This window comes from Rhagoletis zephyria, unplaced genomic scaffold (genome assembly GCF_001687245.7).
Source record: "Rhagoletis zephyria isolate East Lansing unplaced genomic scaffold, Rhagoletis_zephyria_1.1 Rzeph_scaffold_00112, whole genome shotgun sequence".
NCBI classification, from domain to species: domain Eukaryota; kingdom Metazoa; phylum Arthropoda; class Insecta; order Diptera; family Tephritidae; genus Rhagoletis; species Rhagoletis zephyria.
In genome coordinates, this window is record NW_016157196.1 from 50,040 (window position 1) to 63,085 (window position 13,046).

The window sequence follows — 13,046 nt, forward strand, 5'->3', positions numbered from 1 at the left end:
GCATTCCGGAGTAAAATGAAATAAAATTAAAATAATATCAAAAGAAATTACCTCATCTTTTCCTTGCTGTATTAGTTCTCGGCTGGAAAGTGTTCGATCATTTTACCTCTTGTAGTTTTATGACGCAACACAAACTTATCTATATTTTAGTAAGTTTTGAGATTGAAAACAAGAAATGTCAAACATTCTCCTAAAGGTTAGAAAAAAACACTGTGATGCAGATTCGATCAACAGCTGTGATACCAACTCAAGGTCAAGCGGCAAATAAATCGTATACTAAATGCTGCAATACAGGAGCGGGCGGAGCTTTCGGGAGTTGCGTTTATCATGTTCGTAGAAAAAGGTACCCTGCAAGGGTATCCCCTATGGCTGTAAGGTTCTCGTGTATATGTAGGAAGTAGAGAGCGTTGATCTAAAAATAACGGGGAGGGACCTACGGTTTTATGCCGACTCCGAACGGCGATTGTATTTTTATGTAAAGCTGTTTTTCATGGCAGAAATACACTCGACGGTTTGCCAATGCCTGCCGAAGGGCGACCGTTGTAAAGAAAAAACCTCTTTACTATATTTTTTTGCGATGTTGCTTTGACCAGGGCTTGAACGCAGGCCCTGCGGAGTGGAAGCGCGCACTGCTTACCACTACACTACAGCGACACAGCGGATAACTTGTAGCTGTAGGAACAAAATAATTGCGGATGGAAGGACTTCCGAGATCTGAAGGTGCCATAAAATTCTACACAGATGGCCCCAAAGTAGAAAACACAGTATGAGGAGGCGCCTACACGGGAACGCAACTGCTTTCCGTCTACCTGACCATTTCAATGTCTCTTAAGTCGCAAATCACTTAACGTGACGTTAGAACAGTTCGCTTTGTACCTCGTTTGGGTACCGCAACAAAGTTACCTACTTATCGGAAAATGAGAAAGCAGACGAGCTTGCAAGAGAGGGTACTTTCATTCGACTTTTAACAGCCTTCGAATATTAGCATCAGACCGTGAAATTTAATAATTAGTACGTTGGGGGGACTCATTCTTGCATCAGATAAACACAATAGCTAAATAATGCTACACTTATTGAAAAATAACTTATGTCGTTTGAATAGTGGGGATTTAAGGGGCAATTTGGGTGTTCTAATACCATTCGTAAATGACTCACAGGTAATATTTAATTCTTGAAAGAGATATCTGCAAAACGATAATCGTCATGTTCAGCGATTAATCTCAAATTTAGTATACCATGGCTCTAAACTTGAATTTGGGAAAACTGGAGCCGGAGTATCTGGGCCTAGACTTCAAAAAGTCGTTCCGATGGGCACATACCCAACCATATTCCAGACGGAAATTTTCGCAATTGAAGTGTGTGTCCACGAACGTCTTTGCAGGAGGTATAGTGATTCAACAATAAACATCATTTCGGATATTCAGGAAGCGTTAAGAGCACTTGACTCTTGCAAAACAGTGTCAAAGCTGGTAGACAGTTGCAAAATGGTACTGGACCAACTAGGAACCAAAAACAGAGTTACCTTGTGGTAGGTTTCGGCCCACCAAGGTTTCCATGGCAATGAAAAGGCTGGGCTGGCATGCTAGGGAAATATCTTCAGCTTTTCTGTGGTCCATCCTGAGAATACACGGCAGAACACCTAAGGAGATGGGGGGACTCGCAAATTACAGCCTATTAGGGCACGACAAAGGGAAAAAGGCAATTGAAAAAAAACACACACCCTCTTGCGGGAATCTCCGTGCGTCTGCTGAATGTTAGCACAGAGGGTTTAAGAACAAAATGGGACTCTCTAAGGAGAGGAACTGCTGTTTTTTTTGCTATAGCAGGAAGCCTCTGAACTTATATTTTGTGATTACACGTGTATAACTCGACTGGGACTTATACACCTTGGAGCACGATTAGCATCTCCATCAAGACTCTGGAACACGTCACCCTCCAACGTGCCTAATTTCATCAATAACCTAAGGCTAGAGTGACTCCTTAAGGGTTAGAACAATTGGTGTAGTAAGGTCCAAGGTATTGGAGCTATATGCTCCAATAATAATAATAACGCGGTCCCACAAAGAAAAAACAAAAGTGGCATGTGCTTTTGACAGTAATACCCTATCCCCATGTGTTTTGGTGACTTGAACACAAATATGAATTCGGTTTTGCTTCATCACGTCAGGAATTTTTCTTAGCCTCAACAAATCTGGCGGATATTATGTGACAGTCACGTTTTTGACGTAGAACACATGTTACGTTTCGATATGGAGGCTATGCTCAAATGTTGTAGTTGTAATTTTTAGAGCTTTACGAAAACGCTTATTGCCCGAGAACTAATAAAGCGATTTGAAAGAAAAGTGTAAGTAACCAATTCGGTTTCTGTCGTACAAACAACGGTAAATATTGGCTTATTGTGGGGTACATTTTGAACCTTTAAAGTGCTCTGGCAACTTACGATTTGCAGCAATGGAAATATCTGTGGTCCTAAGCAATAACCGCTTAAGTCGACTTAAGAAAGAATGGAGTTATATATGCTATCGTATTCTTCAACCCCTCTTCCATGCGTACGTGAAATCCCCATCTCGCCAGCATTTGGTATATGGGAAGCATTGGTTGATATCTTCTAAGTATGTTTATTTGATTCAAATATATGGGCATAAATAATTTTCCATACTAAATCACTTCGTCATCATTTTGCAAACACGTGCATGCGCTGGAAGTGAGAGAAGGAGACAAAAAGTATGTATGTGTAGGTATTTCGGCTTTTGAATAACAGATGGCGCAATGTTTATAAAAGGCACAGGTGAAGGAGAATATGTTGATGAAGGATATGATAAACATAAAAGTAAAAACAAAGATATATATAAAGAAAAATATGAGGATGAGGACACCGATGAAAGTAAAGATGAAGATAGAGAAAGAGAGATTAAAATAAAGGTAATTATAGAGAAAAGGATATAGACAGAGACTCAATCTGGGGACTATTTCGGGATTTTAGAGATTTTCGGAATTCTCGGGACTTATCGATATAATGATCGATATTTTTAACGATTTTGTTATCGATATTTATTATCGATTCTGTTATCAAAAGTTTTATCGATATTGTTACTGAAATTGCTATCGATATTTTCGGAACTTATCGATATAATAAACAATATTTTTAACGATTTTGTTATCGAAATTTTAATCGATTCTGTTATCGATTTTATAATCGATTTTATTATAGATTTCGTAATCGATTTTGTTATCAATATTTTTATCGATTTTGTTATCGATAATTTTACCGATTTTGTCATCGATAATTTTATGGATTTTGTTATCGCTTTAGTTTTAGATTTTTCTATCGATATTATTACCGATTTTGTTATCGATATTTTTATCAACTTTTGCTATCCATATTTTTACCGGTTTTTGTATCAATATTTTTTTCTCACTATATGCTTTCGTTTATGACTTGGATGTGCTCTTAACCATACCATGTATTCTACGTTTAAATTTAGCGGCTGTGTCTCCGATAAAGCCTGCAGACCAAGACGAAGGCGCTGGACTGTTCTTTTTTTGAGGTTAGAAAAAATCCTGACGTAATGAAGTAAAACGCACTTCAGGTTCGTGCTCAGGGCAATAAAATAATAATAAAGAAAATATAGTCTGATACCCGCACCATGACATCTGTTTGTGTGGCTACACGACAGCTGTAAATAGCCCCACACCGAAGGCTTACAGCCGAAATTATTTTTGTGGGAGGTTGCCACATATTTGAAAATTCAAGTCAGTTGAGTAGATAATTGCATTGAGTAGATATATTGCAATATGGGTATCAAACTAAAGAAGTTTAGGAAAGTTTACTGTCGAAAATATTTTTGAATCTACATCTACTTTTTAAATACCCTCGAAAGTATATTAACTAACACCCACATGGACAAATAATTAACTAAAAAATTTGCTTGAAAATCTCACTTCATAAAGCCCTTTAATATATAATATTTTTTATGAATGTGCTGAATGTGGCCATAAGAGTTTTGGGAGGAAGTAAGAACACAAAAATACTTTTATGGCGCAATAAAGCACGCCGGGTATTTGCTAGTAATAATAATAAATCTTAGAGATTAAATTATAAATAAGTCCTCGCTTTTAAATACCCTGAACTTTATGCAAAAAAAAAAAATATTTTTCACTCAAAGACTACATACATATGTATTAATCGAGAAATTCTTTTCCGGCTTTAAACTTAACCTTGAATTAATTCACAAATAGTGTGAAGCAGCGTCTTAAACTACTGCCACACTCATAGCATTCACTGTAAGTGAAAATAAATGTTTTTGTATGTGTTTAACAGCATTGATTTGTTTTCCATGGAAGTGACACGAATCATTAAAATGCCTGAGAATTGTGCAAATCTAGTGTAAACTCGACAAAAAAGTGAAGCAAATTAAAAAATGCATTACATTCAACACTTTGCTGCACAACTTATTTCACAGCCAAACAACGAAGCGCACAACCGATTTAAAGTATATACACACACACATACGCATACACAAACTAATGCATATAACGGGTGATTTTTTTGAGGTTAGGATTTTCATGCATTAGTATTTGACAGATCACGTGGGATTTCAGACATGGTGTCAAAGAGAAAGATGCTCAGTATGCTTTGACATTTCATCATGAATAGACTTACTAACGAGCAACGCTTGCAAATCATTGAATTTTATTACCAAAATCAGTGTTCGGTTCGCTTTACGTCCGATTTATGGTCTACATAATCGACCAAGTGAGCAAACAATTAATGCGATTGTGACCAAGTTTCGCACTCAGTTTACTTTATTGGACATTAAACCAACCACACGAATGCGTACAGTGCGTACAGAAGAGAATATTGCGTCTGTTTCTGAGAGTGTTGCTGAAGACCGTGAAATGTCGATTCGTCGCCGTTCGCAGCAATTGGGTTTGCGAAACACATTTCGAACCGAACACTGATTTTGGTAATAAAATTCAATGATTTGCAAGCGTTGCTCGTTAGTAAGTCTATTCATGATGAAATGTCAAAGCATACTGAGCATCTTTCTCTTTGACACCATGTCTGAAATCCCACGTGATCTGTCAAATACTAATGCATGAAAATCCTAACCTCAAAAAAATCACCCGTTAGAAGGCAATGGGCAACCATTTTTTGTTGCTACTGTTGCTGTTGCTGCTACTACTGGTGGTGTGTAAGCGAAGCTGGCGCACGGCTGGTGGTCTCACACCACTATCTGCCACACTGAATAAATAAGCAGCCAATGCAACCAACCAACCAACTGAACAACCATCCAGCCAAGTAGCGATGAGCACAAGCAGTGAAGGAAAGTGTTGCACGAATGTGGCCAGCGAGCGGATGGGGGCGCGTATGGTCGACGCTGCGGCAGTCAGCGTGCGCACGCCATGAAAACGTTCCAATCAGCAGTGCCGTTTAATTAACTCGCGCGCCAATGAAGTGTCAACAGAAACTGCCAACGGCGACAACTGCAATGAAGACGACAACAACAACAACAACAACAACAAAATAGCGACAACTACTACTCCAACAGCAACTGCAACTGCACTTGAAACAACAATTGTAGTGGAACAAAAAAGAAAAGGCACGACTCACCACATTGCATTTGGTTTTCGTGTTGAATTACAAGAACAAACCATAAAAACAAACAACGATGCGGCGCGTTAATAAAAACGCAGTAATATTAATAAAACCAACTACAATAAATTACAACAACCACAACTCACATAATTTACACGCCGAGACAGCAGACGCAATGGCACAACAAAAAAACAACACAACGTATGGGGTGGGGGGAGCGCAGCAACATTGACACCCGACCAAGCAGGCAATGGAAGTATTTGTAGTTGTTGCTGTTGTTGGTGCAATTGCCAAGTTTTGCAGACGACCACGTACGCGTGTGTGGAATTCATAATCGATAAAGACACTACACGGCGGCGACGCAGGCGCAAATGTCTCATCGCACGCATCGCGCAGAGGACGCAATCGAACGATTCGCACTTCACACTTGCAGTCTTTCCGCCGACGTTGCACTTGGCCCCGTGCATAGTTGAACGACTGTACATACACGTATACATATAAATGCATGCAGTTACATACCACGCATCGCTCGTCATTTTCACGTATCGTTGATTTTCATGCGAGCTGTCAGCAAAGGTGCGAAATACTCGTGAAATGTTGTTGCATACCTCACGCCTGCAACCAAGTCAAGTAGTCACTCTTCAGGCCAAGTTTTACTGCTTACGGTTGGTTGTTGGCAAGCAAAAACTTAATTTTCCCAGGCGACTAACCATGGCGGGCTATGTTCGAGTTGCTGCTGGAGGTGCCCGACGGTTGGCAGGTGAATCTGTGAACAAAACGAACGTACGAACGCTCAGTGGACGCTTTTCAAATTTGGTTTTGGTCGTTCAGTACGTCAACGAATGCAGTTCATCAGCTACCAAAGTGGAGTTAGTTTAACTGAACAAATGCACTAACTCGTGCAAATGTGCTCTTGTAAAGCAAATGTGTGCATATAGTATAAAAGGCAGAGGTGTTGGTGATGATGAGAAAAACACATTGAAGCGTTGCAGTCAATTTGCACTTTGACAACTTCAACTTTGACAGTTTAGAGGGAGAACATAGGCATAGGAGAAGGTAAGGAAAATCACTGTAAGTTTTGAAAAAATAAACTCGTATGCATTTTGGTGCTTACGGGGGACCTATAGCGCCTGAGAAAAACTAAACTGATTATGAGCCGCCGTAGAAAAATATTTTGTGAAATCTTCTATAGTTAAATACTTCATTTTACAGATTCAACCAAACAGGTTTTATTATAAAGTTTTATCTCGCTTTCTCACTGGATCTTCAAGGCGATAGTCAGGCCGATACTGTGCCGTTGGGTACTGGTTTGGTCGACAGCAATGGATAAGAAGTCATTTCTTAAAAGAATAGAAAGTTTATATAGGCTATCAATTGTCGACATGACACGAGCACTCAGGACAACACCAACGGAAGCCCTCTATACCCTGTTGCATCTCTTGCCGGCGGACCTCTCGCCCAAGAATATAGCGTTAAGAACTGCTGCCAGGCTTTATTTAACGGGGTAGTCTGTGTGCAGGCTCTACGGACACTTTAGTACAGCATCAACCTTATTTGGACGGATCCCGGATCTGAACTTTGGGACGAACTTCGAAGCCACTTCGAGGGTGTGAGGGCATGAGGAGTGCTCAGCGTAGGGTTGGTAGTCGTCTGCGTGGAGCTTGGTCCCAACAAATCCTACAATCTGCCGAACTACTGCAGCATTTTCCAAGCGAAAGTATTGAGTGGAAGGAGAGCGGCGAAGCTCTGGATTTACTACATACTGGTACTGACGTATATCTGTACTGGGTTCCGGGAGAACACCGGCATCTCAAGTAACGAGGATGCCGTCAGGCTGGCAAAAGAATGCTTTTAGAGGAGGTGCCGATTTCCTTTCACGTGATTAACTCGGAGTTTGACTACGGTTCGGAAGGCGCAGAAGGTGTGGACCCAAACGCAAGGTTTCAAGGTATCTATGTGGGATTATGTGCGGAGCGTATGACATAAAGCTCATGGAGTTTCTCCTATCTCTAAAGTGAGAGGATGCTAGACTGCTGGTGGGTGTTCTTATGATCAATTATAAAATCTATTGGAGATGCAGATAGAAGAAGAGAGTGAAGCATATCCTATGTGAGGGTCCTGCCCTTAGCAGACTGCAAATCAGTATCCTGCTGGCAAGCCTGTTGCCTTGTTAACTTGGATGCCGCTGCCAAGATAGGGTTCCTTAAGGCTTTCCAGTTTGCCTAGAGGACTTGTCTAATAGGGTCGTAGTTTATTTGGTATATGGACATTAAGGGTCTCTGCGAAGCCATACATTGGCTAGCAAGCTTACCTAACCTAACCTATTATCCCGCGGTTATTGGCCCTGACAGCAGAATCTGCCTTCATGTGGGTGGATCGGGCAATGTGTCCTGTGTTTCCAGTCATCTGGTAAGTAGTATTCATCAGACCGAATTTTGCTTAACAGCCGCAGTTTAGTTGCTTTTAAGCTGCATTATTATTGTTCTTATCTCGTATTTGTGGAAGTAGAGGACGTGGGCTTAGTCTTTATAGAATGACCTGGGTTTTTCTCTTGTCAAACGTGCCTTTTTTGTGTCGCTATTCGAAAGAATTGAGGAGTGCTCCATCCATATCTTAAGTGTACTCTAGACCAGGCGTGTTCATCCAGTAGCTCAATTAGCTAAGTTGGCGCACAACAACATTACTGTGGCTCACATTGGCTCACTTACAACAAACATAAACTCCGATCGCGTCGACCGTTATTGGCTGCAGTGTGGCCTTGTATTTTTCGTTGTCCCTCATACCAACTGTTTTTGTGAGCAGTTAGGGAGTTATCATCCACTTATTCCGCAGCGACATTGAGACTGAAGGGCGAAATTACCAATCAAAAACTTGTCAAACTTTATGTTAATTTCGATTTATTTTATATTACTCAAAGTATTCTCAGATATTCGTAGGTTGCGTAATTTTTCAATCGGTGACCATTTAATTATGTTTTTTAATGACACTGTGCAAGAAATTATCTAGTAAAGTTATTTAGGGTATGCTGGATTCAGTGACGATAGCGATTTTTCTAGGTTAGGTTATTTAATCGAGTAATATTAAATTCAAGTTTTTAGGCTGGACCCATTTTTAAGCGAACTTTTACGATTTTCGATTGCGCTGAAAATTCTTATGTTGATTTGAATTTTTTGGAAATACATTTTATTTTAATTTTTAATTTTTATTATTATTTTTTTTTTTTATAAAAATACGTCGATAAAAATTTTATCGCAATTAGAGTAGACAAAATATACCACCCATACAAAATTTTCAATTTTGAGCAAAAAATCCAAAATACAAAAGAATATCGTCATTAAAGAATAAAACCGCGTATCAACAAAATGCAAAATGGGCGGGCGTATGTGAGATTGTATAAATTATTTTCTAGAGAGTGAAAACACTCATATTTCAAAATGGCTCTCTTTTTTATAAAGCAATCGTGTTTCTGGCTAGTATATTTCAGGACGAATGGATAAGGATTATACCAAGAGCTTGTGATCCCCACATCTCCTCATCAGACTTCAGCAGGGAAGTCTAGAAAAAAGAAGTCTAATGAGGAGATGTGGTGATCTTCGAAATAGCTTCTATAACTTCTACCGCTTAGACTTTGTTGCTTTTTCCATTTTTCCTAATAAAATATTCGTGGTACGAAGCTCTGGAAAAATATTAAAATTAAATGTTAATAAGCCACAATAACATTGACAAAAACGATATTTATAACCGCATTATTTTATTTATTGAAATTTAAATAAATTTTCCAATCATCTTCATTATCTTCTGGTAAATTTCAACAAATAGCTCTAAAGAGAGCAACAAGCTTCTTTCCACTATACCAACTTTCCAGGCTTGCTGTTATCTGATGAAATGTATCACCATGCTGGTCCAATGCATCTGGGGACTGTTCCATTTCCATAAAAAAAAATAAGTTTTGACCGTTTTGGGTCATTTTTGGATATTTTTTTGTATTAAAGCTGTACTAAATATTTGTCGGATCGCAAAATTAATGGTCAAATCAGATTTCTAGCACCATAAAATTCACCAATACGAGTTTTCTGAGACGTAGAAAATCGTAAAATTTCGCTCAAAAACAGGTCCCGGCTGTAAAATTTTAAATTAATATTACTCGATTAAATGGCCTAACCTAGAAAAACTACTACCATTTTTTCGACTAGCACAGTGGGTTAGTTAATGTTTTCAAATAGAGTAAAATATGTAAATCTGTATTTATATCTACATTTAATATTATAAACGCATGCAAAAGATACAAATTTCCCACGCTACTAGCAAATCTTCTTAATGATGTGTACCTGCAACTTAAAAGCAATAACTAGTACAGACAACCAGCAGATCGACCACCTACGATTCAAACTATTGCAAGTTTACTACAACACAAATGTGTGCGTACATCTGTATATACATATGTATATACATATCTGCCACAGATTGACGCCAAACCATTTGTGGTAAGCAACTGATAAGGAACGGCAACGTGAGCGCAACACTCAAATGCGTCACCAGGGAGTTATGGTGATAATTGGCATTTGCGAGTCAAGTAGTAGCGGCAGTCAAGTACCTAATAAATATGTATGTGGTTGTAGTGCTGTTGGATGGAGGTGACAGTGCCAACTGCCAGCGATTTAATTGCAATCAGCCAAGTGTAAACATGAATAAATATTTGTTTACCAAATGCGCACAACAGCAGAAAATCAAACCGGCCAACGGCGATCAATGGCACTGACTGATCAATGATTGCCGCCGATCGCAAAGCAATGGGCGAGCTTGTTGAGCAGCTCATAGAGTCTTATTGAAGAACTAAGCGCAAAATTTAATTTGGTTTCTTGCCTGTCGAATATGTATTTCTTCGGATGAAAGAGACTTGATTTTCGAAACTATAAGAAAAAATGAAGAAAAATGTGTTCAAGTTAAATTAAAAAACAAAAAGGCATGCAACGCATTGCTGATCAACGGCAAACCAAAAATTAGCGCAATGAACGAAAAGTATGTACGAACGCTCACTTTTTTTTTGGCTTCTGGTTTTGTAAATTTTTTGTTTGTTTAATTTGCTGTGACTGTTGCTTTTTGAAATTCTACGCGTTCGTGTTAAATATTCGAAGCTCGTATATTTCGCAGCTACAGCTTTAGAAACAGAGCGTTGCACGGATGTTGCATTTTTATGTTTTATGTTGCTTGTGGCAAGAAAAAAGCAACCACAGCATCAGCAATGGTTAGCCGCTGCTCCTTTTTAAATAATTCGAAATTAACAAAAACTTGTTATAATTGTATCACGTGCAAGACAACGGTGAGTGAAGTGCAAAAAATGAGAATATATCTTTGCTTTTCAGCAACCCAGTAAACATTTTTGCGCTATCGAAACCTTTTTCGGTTGTAGTGCGTCAGACAAAAGAAAAACCTACACCACGAAATAAAACCAAAAAATGTAATGAGTTATTTAAGAGTAGCTGAGTGACGGATCCAAGCAATTCGCATCATTATAATAAGATGCATATCAGTCACAAGATAAGTAAACAGAGGCACACCACAATGCGAAATTATAACCCTACTCTTTTAGAACTCAATTAAAAAAAATGTGCTTCACTAGTCTTTACTTAATTTACCACTTTCCTCAGCTATCAGAGAGTTTCACTTATCTTATACGCTGACGACTACTTGGTATTGGCGTCGGACTATTGCATTGATGACCTGTGTTTGAAAGTAAACAGCTGTATATTCCATCTTTTCATGCTTCCCACTACACGATGCCCTACCCTCTTCCATATGAAATCAGTACTGTGCCTTGTTTTATTTCCTGGACGAAGATGGTCAAGCCCTCGCCAAGTCACGTCAGGATGCATCCATGCTAACTTACGAAAGAAATCCAGAGGTTTATAAACGGCATTCACAGGGAGTCGGTCTTATCTTACACCGACTCTCGAACTGTGAATGCCGTTTTGGGAACACACCCACCTCTATAGCCAAACTTCGATCTGAATAATGCAGCAGGCTAAACTTGAGCTTGAGCAGATTAGATGCAGATGTGCCCAACGAGTGCCCGGTATGCGGAGAGATGCCTCACGACTCGAGACATCTCTTCGCATGCCCTCTAAACCGCACTCAGCTAACACCCCTATCCCTATGGACAAACCCTGTCCAAAATGCAGATCCTTGCGCGAACCGGACCTACATCGCATAACCAATGAAATTGGCTTCATACGAAAAGGCATAAACAATATTCATCGAGAAACAATCACCATCTTTACCAGCTCTCGTCCCGTGAAGTCCGTCATCATAGACCAGACCATCTGCTGCTTTGAAAGGCCCGCATGACGCAATTAAAATGTAGATATAGTAGCAGGATAAACCGCGATGCGAGCGTACCCAAAATAAGTTTTAAATCACACCACATGGCTGCAGGTACCTTTTCCTTTGGTCTAACCCGTCGAAACAGCCAGTTTCTTGGGCCTTCCGTTAGTTGAGTTCGACGAATACGATTGATGGACAAACCTAACTAGGCGGGGCTTAGTAGAGCCGCTACAACAACGACAACAACAACAGCAGCTACCTCTTAATTTTCCTCCTAAGATCATTCAGCCAAGATTACATTCTTTTGGTCCGCATGTTTCCTGGGCCTATCGTTAGTTGAGTATGTCGACAATGATTTATTGACGAGCCTAATGAGGCACGATATCCTATTGTACAGCAACTTACCCTGCCTTGGTAAGAAATATGGCGTTAAACCTATGGTGTTTTAGTCTATTCAAGGTCCTTTGAGAAATACACGATCAGAAAAAAGAAAGTAAATATGTTAGTTACGGGGCGTTACCCTTCAATCTAGCCAAGAACTTCGAAAGTATACTTCCCAAGCACATTGCTTTACTGGGTTGTAGTCTCGCGCGCACCCTTAAGTTTGCTTGTGACACTTGGGTACCTGTGACGCATGCGCATCCTGTGCGCAGTTCATAAACTTTGGCAGCAACTCAATCGCTTCCCCGCACGCACTCCCACCGCCAAATGTGCGCGTATACCCCGCCTGTGAAAGAACTGACAGCGCCCGCAACTGCCGCCAACTAAAACAACCGCATCAAAGTTCACCATCATCAGTGTCCAGCCGTCGCACATCTCGCTGCTGATGATCGGCTGATCGGTCGAGTGTTGAGTGGTGGTGGCAGATCGCGTAGGGAATGCAACGCATCCGTTGCAATTCGCAATCCAATGCGTTGTGATGCGTTGCGAAAACAAAATTCCATGACTGACAGGGAGTGCGCGCAACGACAAACGCATGTATGTACATGCAGCGATGCGGACAACGTTTTGACCATCCGATCTGTATTTGTCGCCAATTCAATCCCACCGATCTGCTAAGTGATGCGATCGCGCAACACGGTGTCGCGGATATTTTACGCGCAAGCGCACAAAAACTCACTAAAAA